The sequence below is a fragment of the Staurois parvus genome, unplaced genomic scaffold (assembly GCF_062004578.1).
Source record: "Staurois parvus isolate SC_StPar_1 unplaced genomic scaffold, SC_StPar_1.0 ptg000549l, whole genome shotgun sequence".
Taxonomy (NCBI): domain Eukaryota; kingdom Metazoa; phylum Chordata; class Amphibia; order Anura; family Ranidae; genus Staurois; species Staurois parvus.
Window position 1 is genome coordinate 8,600,427 of NW_028318345.1, and position 14,634 is coordinate 8,615,060.

General features: G+C 42.5%; 1 protein-coding gene across 4 annotated transcripts in view; it reads left to right on the forward strand.

Annotated features, from left to right (window-relative positions):
• The window catches only part of GCNT1 (glucosaminyl (N-acetyl) transferase 1), a 48,124-nt gene that overhangs the window by 29,201 nt on the left and 4,289 nt on the right, over positions 1-14,634 (forward strand). Inside the window, exon 2 of one of the 4 annotated variants that reach the window (XR_016315155.1) lies at positions 11,976-12,098. The exons of 2 other annotated variants lie outside the window; for them this stretch is intronic. The gene's annotated coding sequence lies outside the window, so the exon portion shown is untranslated. Of the gene's footprint in view, positions 1-11,975; positions 12,099-14,634 lie in introns of those variants that run through there. One more of the 4 variants, XR_016315154.1, reaches the window with a different exon arrangement.

The window sequence follows — 14,634 nt, forward strand, 5'->3', positions numbered from 1 at the left end:
CCAAAAGTTTTGAGAATGACACAAATATTAATTTTCACAAAGTCTGCTACTTCCATTTTTATGATGGCAATTTGCATTTACTCCAGAATGCTATGAAGAGTGATCAGATGAATCGCAAAGTCCCTCTTTGCCGTGAAAATTAACTTAATCCCCCAAAAAAAACATTTCCACTGCATTTCAGCCCTGCCACAAAAGGACCAGTTGACATTGTCAGTGATTCTTTCGTTAGCACAGGTGTCAGTGTTGATGAGGACAAGGCTGAAGATCACTCTGTCATGCTGACTAAGTTGGGCTACGTTCACACTAGCCTTGTTAGCAAGTGACAGTCTTGCGTTTGGAAAATTGGTAAAAACGCTTCCCAAATGCCTCAGAAAATTCTGCACATTGCAGCACATAGTGCTGTTCAAACTGGAGCGTCGCAGCAAAACGGATGCCTCTGGTCAAGTCAGGAGGAGTTGAAGCCTACTATTCAAGTCTATGGTGCCGCTCCGCAAACACCTGACCGGCGTTTTGCGGTGCGGTTGTGACGCGTTTGCGGAGCGTTAACACCATTCAAACTTCATTATAGGCATTTGTGGGGTGTTTTTAACGCTTAGCAAACTCCTAGCATCTGCCGCTAAACCACACATGCGGCGTTTATGAAGCGTTGATAATGCTCCGCAAATGCTGGACCAACTCTTGGCAAACGCTATAGGGGCATTTTGGCAAAAGTTGGAAAAAAATTCAAGTGTGAACGAGCCCTTAGAATAACAGACTGGAAGCTTTAAATCATTGTTCTTCCTCTGTTAACCATGGTTACCTTCAAGGAAACACGTGCAATCATCATTGCTTTGCAAAAGAATTCTCAGACAAGGATATTGCTGCTACTAAGATTGTACCGAAATCATTTATTGGATCATCAAGAACTTCAAGGAGAGAGATTCAGTTGTTGTGAAAAAGGCTTCAGGGCGCCCAAAAAGTCCAGTAAGTGCCAGGACCGTCTCCTAAAGTTGATTCAGCTGCGGGATTGGGGCACCACCAGTGCAGAGCTAGTTCAGGAATGGCATCAGGCAGGTGTGAGTGCATCTGCACTCAGTGAGGTGAAGACTGATTTTTGGAGGATGTCCTGGCGTAAAGAAGGGCAGCAAAGAAGCTACTTCTCTCCAGGAAAAACACGATTTTTAAAGCTGCAGATCAGTGCGATTTGTACCTCCGGTCAATGCAAATTGCAATAAAATGAAGAAAGTAGTGAAGGAACCATTTTTTGAAATTGCACTACTTCAAATTGCACTGATTAAAACAGTGCCATAAAAATATATTAGAGGCAATTTGTAAATCTCATGTTGCACCAGTGTGAACCAGAGCTAAAACTAACATAAATGGAAGACATCTATTTTTACATCTGTTCCATCCACATGTAAAAGGATGCAGGCTTGTTCAATTTTAAAAAAGAAAATGGAATTAAAGGATACTGATGTCGGCGGATGTAAATGAATGATCAGTTTACTTCCGTAAGGCCATAGGAATAAATTGCTTTTCGGTTTTCCCTCCGAGGGCTGATTCATACCTAAAGCGCGCAGACATGCGCTCTATGTTCCTGTGTGTTTTTCAGCCCATTTATTTGAATGGGCTAAAATTGCACTGGATCACATCATAAGCAGTGCATACACTACTTTTGAAAATGCACTGCAACCGGATCGCATGGAACTAGTGATACCATGAGATCTGGTGCAGGCAAGCGCTGTTTGCAATGTGCATTTGGGGTGTTAGGAATACATTGACACCTGCAGCAGATCACACACCCAGTTCTTTTTGAACGCGGTGTGGGAAATGCACACAAAACGTGGGTTTCTAGCACTGAGTTCTGGTGTAAAAAGACCCTGAAAACCGATTTTAAAGAAAAAAAAATGCTAAATGAAATGTCTGTGTGAAAGGGCTCTAAGGCAGAGGAAAATAATGGACTGCCAGGTACCTTTTGGAATCTTGGGTAGAACTACATTTTTAGAGGCATAAGAGACTTGCCCTTGTTGGAATGCCCAATCGGGATACATTCTATAATCAGAACCCCCCCCCAGTCTATTTTCACTTCTCACACTGAAGCGAGCGTACATGATCACCTCTGCCAACCAGACCACAGGAAACTGTACCCAGGACCTTCTCAGTCCCGGGAATGGTGCACTTTTCCTGGGCACAGTTCAGTTCCCTAAGACTACACAGACAGGTAAACCAAGGACCGTTAAAACTGCCAGTGTGAGAATACACTAAAATGTGTTTTGTATATCATTCCTTACTTGATGGTCTCTGTCCTGCTGCCAGTATATTATTGCATTAAGAGGAGCGGTGGTAGTAGTTACTTAAAGTGGTAGTAAACTCATTTTTTTTAATTTTTACCTACCGGTAAGGTTATAATAAAGCTGACCTGTAGGTAAAATGAATATCTCCTAGACGTGCACTATATAGGAGATATTCTAGCGAGCAGCAGCTGGTGACATCACTGGCACTTACGCTCTGAAGGAACGGTATACGTGTGCCATTCCTTCAGAGCTGTGTGCTGCGGCTGAGACTCCTGCTCGCATGCGTTGGAGTGACGTCATCGTGCCTCGGCCAAACCCGGAGCCCGCAAACCCAGAAGGAAGACTGGGTGAAGATGGAAGCCTCTGCAACAGTGACAGCACACCGCTTGAAGTCCTTCATAATGTGCTAGTACAGTGGGGATCGAAAGTTTGGGCACCCCAGCTAAAAATTTGTATTAATGTGCATAAAGAAGCCAAGGAAAGATGGAAAAATCTCCAAAAGGCATCAAATTACAGATTAGACATTCTTATAATTTGTCAACAAAAGTTAGATTTTATTTCCATCATTTACACTTTCAAAATAACAGAAAACAAAAAATGGCGTCTGCAAAAGTTTGGGCACCCTGCAGAATTTATAGCATGCACTGCCCCCTTTGCCAAGCTGAGACCTGCCAGTGTCATGGATTGGATTGTTCTCAATCATCGTCTGGGAAGACCAGGTGATGTCAATCTCAAAGGTTTTAAATGCCCAGACTCATCTGACCTTGCCCCAACAATCAGCACCATGGGTTCTTCTAAGCAGTTGTCTAGAAAACTGAAACTGAAAATAGTTGACGCTCACAAAGCTCGAGAAGGCTATAAGAAGATATCAAAGCGTTTTCAGATGTCAATATCCTCTGTTCGGAATGTAATTAAGAAATGGCAGTCATCAGGAACAGTGGAAGTTAAAGCAAGATCTGGAAGACCAAGAAAAATATAGCCGACAGAACACCTGGCAGGATTGTGAGGAAAACAATTCAAAACCCACGTTTGACTGCATGATCCCTCCAGAAAGATCTGGCAGACACTGGAGTTGTGGTACACTATTCCAATATAAAGAGATACTTGTACAAATATGGTCTTCATGGAAGAGTCATCAGAAGAAAACCTCTTCTACGTCCTCACCACAAAAATCATCGTTTGAACTTTGCAAATGAACATGTAGACAAGCCTGATGCATTTTGGAAACAAGTTCTGTGGACCGATGAGGTTAAAATTGAACTTTTTGGCCGGAGTGAGCAAAGGTACGTTTGGAGAAGAAGGGGCACAGAATTTAATGAAAAGAACCTCTGTCCAACTGTTAAGCATGGGGTTGGATCAATCATGCTTTGGGGTTGTGTTGCAGCCAGTGGCACAGGGAACATCTCACGAGTAGAAGGAAAAATGGATTCCATAAAATTTCAGCAAATTGTGGATGGTAACTTGATGCCATCTGTGAAAAAGCTGAAGTTAAAGAGAGGATGGCTTCTACAAATGGATAATGATCCTAAACACACCTCGAAATCCACGGGGGATTACATCAAGAGGCGTAAACTGAAGGTTTTGCCATGGCCTTCACAATCTCCTGACCTCAACATAATTGAAAATCTATGGATAGACCTTAAAAGAGCAGTGCGTGACAGACAGCCCAGAAATCTCAAAGAACTGGAAGACTTTTGTACGGAAGAATGGGCAAAGATACCTCAAACAAGAATTGAAAGACTCTTGGCTGGCTACAAAAAGCGTTTACAAGCTGTGATACTTGCCAAAGGGGGCAGTACAAGATATTAACTCTGCAGGGTGCCCAAACTTTTGCAGACGCCATTTTTTTGTTTTCTGTTATTTTGAAAGTGTAAATGATGGAAATAAAATCTAACTTTTGTTGACATATTATAAGAATGTCTAATCTGTATTTTGATGCCTTTTGGAGATTTTTCCATCTTTCCTTGGCTTCTGTATGCACATTAATACAAATTTTTAGCTGGGGTGCCCAAACTTTCGATCCCCACTGTATATGCATACTAGCACATTATGCCGTTGCCTTGCAGGGGAAAACTTATTTTTTTATTTTTTAGTTTACTACCGCTTTAAATTATTACTAAACTTTCAGCAATTCTCTGTCTTTTAGCAGGGACCACAATAAACAATCCATAGGAAAACCAGCCAAAACATAATTTAATAAGTTCCTTTTGATATATTTCCTGCAACCATGTGACTCCTTTTCTGTTGTTAACACTCCGCAGGGCAATGGGCAGTGCCCCATTGCAGTGGGTCACATGCAGGGGTGGACTGACAAATCATGGGGCCCCCGGGCAAAAGGGGATCATGGGGCCCCTGTGTCCTTGCCCAAACTCAAGAAAGCCTATGAAAAAGGTACCAGGGGCATCTCATGGGGCCCCCTACTGACCCCGGGCCCTCGGGCAGTGCCCGAGTTTCCAAATAGTCAGTCTGCACCTGGTCATATGTACTCTGCCTGCTTTACAAAGTCCAATGCTGTGGCACGCCCTGCGCCACTATAGTAAGCCGCACATAGAAACAGTGTTTTATTTTTTCTGGCCATACACTACTGGTATATATTCTGATTGTACAATCTCCTTTAGACTATATAATGAGGAGCTTAAACCATCACCTTTGTACTGCTAGTTGTTGGTACATCCAAAGGAGCTTGTATTGTGTATGACCACCTTTTAGAATTGAAGAGATGGACAATGTAGTGGCAATACTGCAGGAACAAGATGAGTCTGCAAATCGTTGCCACTGCCATTGAGGAGTATCAATTCACTGTCAGGATCAGCAGGTATTTTCAACATGCAAGTAATTTTAAAATAACTAAAATGTTATTGGGTTTTATTTGGAATGCTGTAGTTTGTTTTTTGGCTTTGGGTTTAAAGGATACGTTCACCTTTTAACAAAAAAATTATAAATACACATTTTTTTTTTTGCAGACAAAAAAAAAAAATATATTTTATTTTGGGAGCCTGTAAAGCTTTGCAGCAGTGATCACCAGATCACTGGTGCCAAGCAGGACATCTGCAGATCTGTCATTGTATCTTGAGAACTACAACCAGACAACCGCAAAGGCTGTCAGAACTTGTACTTTTCCCATTCACAGATTGCTGTGAATGAGTGACAAGGCGGAGCCCCACACGGCCCGTTTTTGCTAGCTGTCAAAATGGTGGAGCAGGGGGCCAGTCCTTTCGTAATATGTTACATGCTACACCCTGAATATGGGTGTAACATGTTATGAAAGGTGAACTTATCCTTTAATGACACTTTTTAAGAGAACCAGCCGCTAAGCTTACAAAAATGAAAAAAAAGTCTATAGAACGATTACTTATGAATTCTAAACAGCATGGCTTCAAAACTTGTGTTTCCTTTCCCAGCTGCCATGTCTGTTCTGTTCCTTCTGTTTAATTGTGTAAACATGCATATAAAAGAAACAAAATTTTAGACTATAGCTTGTTATTGGCAAATAGTGGAAAGAAACCTGAAGACTGAGGCCCACACAAGGTGGCTAGATAGAGGTAGGCCACCCCACACACTTGTAGGGATATTTGCATGGGTGCAATCCTTGAAATGTAAAACATGAAGCAGGAAGTAGGTGCACTCAGCGGGATTTACAAAAGGAGGAATTTTCCAACATAAAGTAACAAATATTGACGTTTCAGTGGGGCAAGGCTTGCCTTTCTCAAGGTGTGTTCATCTATCTATTCTGACTGTTGATCAGTTGAAGGCTCTTATAAACCTTTTGAGCAACTTGGAAACAAACTAGGATGTACACATTTGTACTTACAAACAAAATGTGATTATGGCAGATGGGATAGAACAGGAACTTGGCATGATAAATCATACTAAAGCCTCCCAAATCCATAATTTTAGTCTTATTTAAAAGATATGGGGAGGGAGGGAAATTGATTTTTGGCACTTGCTATTATGGTCAATATTGTCTACCAATACTTATGTTTGCATATTTTGGCCTTTTGAGGGTGTGCTTGTGTCTCTGTAGTAGAAGATAGTAAACTCCTTCAAGGCAAAAACTTGTGTGATAAAATAAATGTGGTGAATCTTGGTGAAAAAAGGTGCCATGTATGTACAGTGTATGTAAAATAGTACTTTGTGTAGAGAAGCAGCTAGTTTTCCTTAAAATCACAGGGAATTAATTTTTTCCCTAAAAAAAAAAAAAAAATTATTTATTTAGTAATGAATGTTCTTCAAAATGTAGACTTTTTTTGAAGACTGCTGACATTTCTATTTAAGTAAATCTTAAGTTACTAGGTAACCTTACACGTTCCTAAAGAAAAAACCCATAAATGGACAGCTGAAAAAGCCTCCGTGCTAGCATAAAGTGCTGCTTTCAGAGTCCCAGCTACTGGCGAGCTCTCTGTTTTCACACATGAATAACGGCGGACTTTCATACAGCTGGTCTCAAACAGGAACACATCCCGCACTATGGACGTGTGTGTGTGTAGAATGTGCTTGACAGCTTCTCAGTTGCATTTTATCAGCCTCAGGTTTTAAACCTGAAGAAGTGGGTCTCACATCACAAAAAGCATTTAGCCATCTACTACCTTAGTTGAGACCTTTTGCGTAAGTTTCACAATCACCAAGTTGGACCACTCTAGCAAATCCCTCTCATTTTGACATTAAAAATTGTTGTTTTTGCACATAAAATATTGGAAATATAGTGTATTTAGAGCTAGTTACAATTAATGAAGGGTTAAAGAGGACCTGAACTCTTGAAACTGTGCCCCCAAAAAAGGCAAGCAGATGGCATAGGACTCCTAAGTCTTGCCTTTGATCTGGCTACAACCGGTGGTTTCTTCATTTACTGATGCCATGACTGACCATGTCTTGTTCTGTACTGGACCTCTGTGTGAAGGTGGCCATCTTGGTAGAGGAATGAGGTTTTGCTTCTTCATGTTAGAGTGGTCTCCTGATGATTGGTGATCTGATAGTTTGTGGGGGAAGTTTCAAAAATCAGCAGATGGGCCTTAGCAAGCACACATTCACAAAAGAAAGGAGAGGCATGCTGGGAGGATTTACTGTGCAGTCGTGCCATTACCAAATCTCAGGAGGCTCGCAGTCAGGGAGCAGAGTCTTAGATCTCGCACAGCAGATATAGTAGATATCGGTCTGTATGCTCAGAGTTGCCAAGTTCTGACAGGTGTTTATTGCCAAGTGCCTTTCAGTTTATACACAGGGTGTCTTTATTCTGCACTAAGGTGTGGGGAGTTTTTTTATAACTTTATTATCGTAACTCTTTCTAAAGATAATCAAAAACTAAATAAAAATGATAATTGCAAAATAGGTTTTGAACGAACCAAGTTCCAGTTGTGCTAATCCAAGCAGAAAAGTTCCTTGTAAACAGCTACAGGACAATGTGACACTAAATTTGAGAGACAAAGTGGGTAATGTGGACATTAACAGGTAGAAAAGGAACAGCACATTTTTTTTTTTCCCCCCCAGTTTTTCATTTGACTTCTGGCAGCAACAGTATATCGAGCATAAAATAGCTGAATTATCCAGTCTGCCAGTGACCAATTGGGAATGAAGTTAAAGCAGAACTACATTTCATCTGAGCACCACAAAACAAAAACAATATTTAATTAATTTTTCATATTCAAAGCAAACTCCCCCATCCATCTATATCTCCATTCTTTATTTTGCTGAGAAAAACACCCCTAACACTTCTGACCGTGGCCATTTTCAGTAAGGGCATATGATTCATGTAGCATTTACTTTCTGGAATCCATCCTTCGCTCACGCATGTAGGCAGGAGGGTGTGCTTGGGTGAGAAGACTCCTCATCCCCTCCTGAAGACTACTGGGATGTGTGACATAATGTAATAAAGGCATGGAAACTAGGATGTAACTGAAGAAATATAAAAAGAACTGTTTAAATCAAATATGATATACTTTCCAATCTACTGTATTTTTCGCTCCATAAGACACCTGACCATAAGACACACCTAGGTTTTAGAGGAGGAAAACAATGAAAAAAAATTCTGAACCAAGACTACAGGCATACTACAGGAGATGGCCAGAGACTACAGATACAGTACAGGAGAAGGACCAGAGACTGCGGACACTGTACAGGAGATGACCAGAGACTGCGGACACAGTACAGGAGATGACCGGAGACTGCGGACACGGTACAGGAGATGACCGGAGACTGCGGACACGGTACAGGAGATGACCGGAGACTGCGGACACGGTACAGGAGATGACCGGAGACTGCGGACACGGTACAGGAGATGACCGGAGACTGCGGACACGGTACAGGAGATGACCGGAGACTGCGGACACGGTACAGGAGATGACCGGAGACTGCGGACACGGTACAGGAGATGACCGGAGACTGCGGACACGGTACAGGAGATGACCGGAGACTGCGGACACGGTACAGGAGATGACCGGAGACTGCGGACACGGTACAGGAGATGACCGGAGACTGTGGACATGCTCAGCATCCTGAGGTCCGGGGGCGGGGCTTCCATTCACATCACAACTTCTACTACAGTCATATACAAAAACATGCAGCGCTAGAGTAAATGGATCTATCTCATGATGAGGAGTGACCACTTAAGATATAAACGCAGCTACCATAATAGTCTTAAGCAACCAATATTATAACATTCTCATGGTTTAAGAAGGTGTAAATGGTGATAAAGGTGTCAAAGTCAATCTATCATAGGAGTGACGTAAATCTGTGACATCTGTGGTAGGAAATGTGGCTGTAGAATGCACTAACCAGATAGCGCAAATAATAGCGCATTGGAGTAAAATGACCTACTCCTGGTCACTGGATCAGGGAACCTGCCGGAATGGTGGTCGTCTCTGCTGTGGTCACCAGAGTCATCCGTGTCCTCTCCAGTTATGGAATTCCCAGGTATCCAGTGGAATAAACGCTCATCCGGTATGCAGTAGAATCCTTGTGTCAGCGACCTCCAGGGGTGCGATGTGCGCTCAAGGACCAGGAATCACCTTCAGGGCTCAGAAATAAACCCAAAAGAGAGGCTTCCGATAGTGTGATAACTTTTATTATGGAGTAGTAGACAAAAAAAGCACTTTCGTGGTGCAATATACACTTCCAAAGATGGCCGCCCGTGTCAAGGTGTGGACCATGTGGATAGTGGTTGTAGGTCAAGTAGCATCTCTCTAACGCGTTTAGTGGCAATTGCACGTTATCAAAGGGATAACGGCAGCTCCCTTTCAAGCATACAGGCTGCATAGGGCGGGGTTACTGGAGCTTCTGGACCTGCCCCCTCCCTGCTGGCTGGCCCAGTATTCTAACACGACGGGGGAGGGGGAGGCCTGGTCAATAAGCACTCCATATGACACACAGGCACCCCCCTTTTTTTGGGGGGAGGGGGGTAAAAGTGCATTTTTTTTGGAGCGAAAAATATTATATTTGATTATTTTGAATCTTTATGCTGCTGGGATTAGTAATGTTGGTTGAGAGAGTGAAGTTCCACTTTAAATAACCAGTGCAATATTGAAGCCAGAGTTTTTTGGGGTTTCTTTGGGGGGGTTCTTAATTTGGGCTGGGCTTTAAAATGGTTCTAAAGCCTAAACTTTTTTTTTTTTTTAACCTTTTTAATGCATTCCCTGCATTAAGGTAAAACATGTTTAGATGGTAGTATCACCCCCTCACAGTCTCCCCAATACCTCCCTCACTAGATCCAGAGTGCCCATCTGTATCAACTGTCTTCTCTACCCACTCATGCAAGCTTTGCTGAAGCAGCAAGAGCCAATAGTTCCAACTGCTGTCAGTCAAATCCTGTGATGGGTCAGTTTGGCTTGGGATTGAGCTGGCACCAGTGCCCCCATAGCAGGCGGCTTGCAATAGATACACAGCCCCATGTATCTAAGATGGCAAGGTACACTTACCAGCCACTTTATTAGGTACACCTTGCTAGTACCGGGTTGGACCCCCTTTTGCCTTTAGGACTTCCTACATTCTTTGTGACATAGATTTAACAAGGTGTTGGAAATATTCCTCAGAGTTTTTGATCCATATTGACATGGTAGCATCACACAGTTCCTGCAGATTTGTCGGCTGCACATCCATGAACCATTGATACAAGGCAGGATGGATCCATGCTTTCATGTTGTTTATGCCAAATTCTGACCCTACCATCTGAATGTTGCAGCTGAAATCGAGACTCGCCAGACCAGTAATCATTCAGGGAAAACCTGGCGGGCTAGTTGTACACAAGTCAATTGATAGATCAACTTGTGTTCAACCAGGATGCCCATACATGGATCGAAATTCAGCTGGTTCCTGCTGAACAGAAAACTAGGGATGCACCGATCTATCAGCCGGAGATAGTGTTATCAGCATTTTGCACATACAAAAAAGGTGCCGAAAATGGTGCCAATGCATGCAAAGTCGCATCTCCTAGACTTTCATACAAAAACTCCCCCTATTGACTTCAATGCAAAATAGCATCTCATAGACTTTTGTGCGAAAACAACTCCTAGGGACTTCAATGCAAAATCGTGTCTCATAGATTTTCATGCAGAGTTGCATCTCCATTGAATTCAATGCAAAGAACGCCCCCTAGTGACAGTGCAACATTGTGTCTCATAGACTTTAATGCAGATGTGTCTCCATTGACTCTAATGCAAAAATGTGCCCTAGTGACTTTGATGCAAAATCACCAGCCACATTTAATGACATTTTTTAAAACATTTAAAAACTATTTCGGTTTTCGGCAAAGTATATCCTCAATTCTCGGTTTCAACACCACAATTTTCATTTCGGTGCGCCACTACAGGAAACCAATTTTACACCAAAACCCTTTTTTTCAGCTTGTTGCCCCAGATCTATTGTGAAAAGTTTAAATCCCCACTCTGGGGGGGGAAAAAAGCCTGAAAAAAGAAAACAAATGCAGCCACCACATCTAAGGATTGTTAAGCTGCAATATATTTGGGTTTAAAGTGATACTGAATGTTTACTTTTTCTTTAAAAATAATAAGCATGTTATACTTACCTGCTCTGTGTAATGGTTTTGCACAGAGCAGCCCCGATCCTCCCCTTCTTGGGTCCCCCTCTGGCTCTCTTGGCTCCTTCCTCCCCACTTCTGAGTGCCCCCAGACCAAGCTGATTGCTATGGGTGCACCCATACGTGCTTGCTCCTGAGCCAGGCCTTTGAGTTTCCATAAGACACATGACTCGTTACCGCTCCCTCCTCACTGGCTGTGATTGACAGCGGCAGGAACCAATGGCTCCCACTGCTGTCTAAGCCAGTGAGAGAGAGAAGAGCACCTCAGCCCTTGTGCACATGACTAGATCGAGATTGGGGTAAGGTAAGGGGGGATCTGGGGGGGGGGGGAGCTGCATTCAGGTTTTTCTATCTTAATGCCTTTTTTTGTTAAATTGTATGGGTCTGCTTTTAAGACTATTTATTTTTATGGTTTTTTTTATTGCTTTTTGTGTCCTGGGGGGTTCCTTTTTTATCTCCTCCTGTCTTGGGGATTTAGACCCCGGTCTTGCAAATCGCACCTGAAATCGGCATGTTCCCCGACTTTGAAATCGTGCGACGTCACTGCAAGTTGCACGATTTCAAAGGGCTTGATGTGAGTGGGGCGTAAGCAGGAAGTGAGAGAATATCTCCCAAAAGTGAGGGCTGTCACCACATCTGTCCCTACTGAAAGATTTTACGATTTTTCTCTCTTGCAGACAATGATCACCACAACAAAGACAGGGATAAATACTCTAGATGGGACAAAGACTGCAATAAAAAGTTGACAGAAGGTCTAACACCTTTTCTATGCATTCAGAAACAAAAAAAAAAGGAACAAGTAAGGATTGCCTTTACATACATTTTAAGCTTTTATGGTAAATTGTAATAATAGCTTTCAAATTCTGATCAAATCTTTAAATCAAAATAAATGCAAGATTTATGTATTAACTAGACTGTCAGCAGTGCTAATTGTATTAAATTTGGGGAAGGATATGTGAAGTCACAGCCCACCAAAACCACTCCTTTACTAGAAACTAGACAGCTAGAACTGAAAATTGTGCGTAGATGAAAATAAATGACTAAGAAACCTTCTATGATTTGCTGTTTTTGTTTCAAAATGACCAACAGTGACGCATGCCGCCCCTGGTAGCAAGTGTGGCAGGGATGTGTGCAGCAGTCATTATTCATTTTAATGAAAAGTCTTTACTCCTGAGTGGAATGAGGACAATTGAGTAAGTAGCTTGTTAGGGATTCTGAGCACTCAGAAAGTGGAATTCTTCAAAACTGAAACCAAGCCATTCTAGTTTTCCTACAGTTTGAGAAATGGCAGTTATGCTGGTGCATAGCACGCTGCTGTGTTGTGTTCGCTGCTGCGACCGTCTCATTATGCCACAGCAATTACTATTATTCCTGTGCGAATAGTTGCCTAATAGAAACCATTGCTGAAAAAAAATCTGAAGCTTTTGTTTGTTTATTTCTGTCATTACTGAGGAAGGGTTAGAATCTCTGTCAGAGTATTGGTATTATTGTGGTTTGTAACTCTGTTAGGAAGATTTCCCCTCTTTTTCCATCAGCAGGAAAAGAAACAGACCTGACCAAGGTTTACCCTCCTATTTATTTTTTTCAGTCTGTCTGCCTTGGAATGATTTTGTTATTTCCAATACATCTTCACCTCTGAACAGGAAGTGAGGGATATTGGGGGCACATACTACAGGGAAAACCTGTTCCACCTTCTAAACCTTCCCTACTCGATCAAAATAAAGTGTTTTCACTACAGCTGGCCTTTTAACCTCCGTATAGGATTGTTCACCAAGACTATTCAAAATTCAGTAATGATTTACAATGTGGAATTTACATAGAAGGCTAATTTGTTGGTGGTAATAAACTTCCTGTTACTGAATTTCAAGCAATTGAGGTGGATTATTCAGTAGTTCAGGAAATACTTGCTTTTTATGTTGCATACTTTGAATTTTAGTTATTTCAGGTACTTATATAGTGCTGTCCATTTACACAGCACTTTACATATATAGTGTACATTCACATCAGTCCCTAACCCTCAAGGGGCGTACAATCTAAGGTCCCTAACGTACATTCATACATACACATACTAGGGACAATTTAGACAGGAGCCAATTAACCTACCAGCATGTCTTTGGTGGGAGGAAACCCGCACAGGGAGAACATGCAAACTCCAGGCAGGTGGTGCTGTGGTTGGGATTCGAACCAACGACCCTAGTAGTGCCAGGTGGAAGTGCTAACCATTTAGCCACTGTGCTATCCCATTTTATTAAGAGTTGTGAATCTTCACTCAACAAATTGAGTGACAATTCACTTTTATTATCTAGTAAAGTGAAAAGCAGACTCCTGTTTTTCCCTCTGCATGTGTTTGGGTTTTCAAGGTAAACACTGCTTAAGTCTCGGTGAATTTTCACTTTACAGAAGTAATTTGAGGAAAATTCAAAACTTCCCTTGCAGTGTGACTTTCCACATGCCTTGGGGTTAAATGAATTTTTTTTTTTTTTTCTAGGAAACCATTAAACAACTTTACTTACTTTATCCAATGCTCCCCTGGCACCTTGCGATCTCCTCTTTCCTCTGATTGTTTTGGATAGTGAGAGGGCCCTTGGCATCCTCATTTACAATGCAGGCCTGCTTGTTCTGTTTTATATGCGATGTCAGATTGCCTGTGACCAACAGAGCGTCAAAGAAAAGCCGCTGCAGAGGACCATAAAAAGGGGAGTAAGCCTACAGGAGCAAAGGGATAAGGTATATAAAACTGCATTTAACGGTACCCTAGACCAGTGGTCGACAAGCCGCTGCTCGCGAGCCACATGCGGCTCTTTACACATTTTAATGCGGCTCTTCTGTGTGCCGGCCGGCCGCCCGCTCCCCTCCCTCCCTCTCGGGCGGCCGAGGACTCTGCAGCTAGCCCAGCAATGATTGGCCAGTCTCGCTGCCACTCACATCCTGATAGCTAGTGATTGGCTGTCAGGATGTGTGTAGGCGGGGCAGCGTGACGAACGTGAGGGGAGCTAGGCTCCTCTCACAGTCGGCCCTGAAGACCGGAACGGCGCGGGGAACACGGCGAGAGAAACGCGCGGAGCAAAGGTAAGTGAATTGACACAGGAGGGACTTGGCTTGCTACTTACTTACTGCTACTATGAGGGATGAATTAATATGGGGGGTGAATTACTATATGGGGGATGAATTACTATATGGGGGATGAATTACTATATGGGGGATGAATTACTATATGGGGGATGAATTACTATGGGGGGGATGACTTACTATGGGGGGGATGAATTACTATAAAAACTTATTGAAACTAAAAACAGTGTACAATCCTATGTATTTTCAGTTTTAAAAATGTGGCTC